The sequence below is a fragment of the Monopterus albus genome, unplaced genomic scaffold (genome assembly GCF_001952655.1).
Source record: "Monopterus albus unplaced genomic scaffold, M_albus_1.0 scaffold2712.1, whole genome shotgun sequence".
In the NCBI taxonomy this organism is placed as follows: domain Eukaryota; kingdom Metazoa; phylum Chordata; class Actinopteri; order Synbranchiformes; family Synbranchidae; genus Monopterus; species Monopterus albus.
Genome location: NW_018130584.1, coordinates 1 through 1,514, shown reverse-complemented (window position 1 = coordinate 1,514; position 1,514 = coordinate 1). Strand labels below are relative to the sequence as shown.

Sequence of the window (1,514 nt, the reverse complement as noted above, 5' to 3'; positions counted from 1 at the left end):
TCTTCAGCCTCAGGTCACACTGTGTAGGATAGGTGGGTAACGTAGACACAGTGGAAGTCAGGAACCCCACTAATCTCCATTTACAAATTTACTCATGTAATTACACTTCTTTTTAGACAAAACACCAAACTCCATTGAAAAATGTTGTAATTTAATTACACAAAGTTATTACACAGACCTACCTCCACAAGAGCAGAACCTTAGAGCCCCACTAAGGTCCTATTTGAAATAACTAATTACATTAGAAATCTTACTCCGTATTTTACTTACACAAAGTTCTTGTATGGATACATATATGTAGACAAAATTGACCATTTAACAATTTTGGTTTCTTTTGTGTAATCACACAAGGGTCTTGATACAGTTTTGTAATCAACAAATTAAAGACAAGTGACTTCTAACTTGACAACCTTGTTTTAGAACATGAGACAAGCTGATTTTTCTGCCTTTCACATCTCATGTCAAGTCTTCAGTGGGAGTCAGACAGGTGGAATAAAGGACACTGACAGATACTTACATTAATAAGTCTAGATGTCAAGCTCTGATGAACATGGACTGCTTCCTGTGGGGCAGAAGAGGAGGTGGTTGGTGGATGTGAGCACACAGCAGACACAGTATTTCCTCACAGTACTCTTTAATATATGCTTAATAAAACTGTGTGCAATCAGTGATGGGCCATAGCAGGTTTCTCCAAGGAAACAGGTGCTTTTCTAGTATATAAACATGTTTATTAAAGGTTTATCTATGGACTGTCATTGTAATAAACAGGAAGGAAAGCATGAGGCTCACAGCAGCGTCGAGCAGAGAACATACTGTGCAGAGTTTTGACTCAGCTTTGTTGCTTTATTCAGGCTTGAAGAGTGAAGACGAAGAGGAGCCAGCCCAGGGCACCGGCTTGGATCAGGAGTTTCTGTGGGAACCAAACGAACAGATACCACCCAGGTTTCAACGCTGATTCAAGATTCCTTTGTCATTTCCATGTTTTTGCATACATAAAAACAAAATCTGTTTCTCGCCATTGATCAATTACAGTTGGAAAAGAAAAATAGAAAAAAGAACAATATGGTAAGAACTCTAGTAAAACAGTGGACAGTTAAACATAAAACATAGATAGCAATAAATTATTCTCAGGTCCTCTAAAGTGTCTTGTGCTCGTTTGTAGGCCAAGCAGAAGGTGATCAGCTTCTGTGTGTGTGGGGGGTCATACTTGTGCATGAGGTGGACCGCTTGGGGAAAGAGGCTACTGATCATCCTGCCTGTTCGGGTCGTATCTCCTTCCTGACGGCAGTAGAGAAGGCACAGTGGGATGGGTTGTGACGGTCCTTAATGATGTTTAAGGCTCTCTTGATACAGTGTTGAGTGTAAATCTCCATCAGAGGTGGAAGATGGGAGCTAGTGATGTCTTGTCATTTTGCCATTGCCAGTCCAGGAGGTGATGCCATAATGCTTTCACTTGTCCATCCATCATCCAGATTCTAATGAGGGTTGCGGGGGCTGGAGCCAATCCCAGCTGA

At 41.2% G+C, this 1,514-nt stretch overlaps 1 long non-coding RNA gene across 1 annotated transcript; it reads right to left on the bottom strand.

Moving 5' to 3' along the window:
• Nucleotides 1-867, bottom strand: LOC109954035 (uncharacterized). Its single transcript, XR_002274019.1, has 3 exons — nucleotides 790-867; nucleotides 518-562; nucleotides 1-19 (listed from the first exon to the last, which is right to left on the bottom strand). It is a non-coding gene; the product is annotated as an uncharacterized LOC109954035 (long non-coding RNA).
• Between the last annotated feature and the right edge of the window lie 647 nt (nucleotides 868-1,514).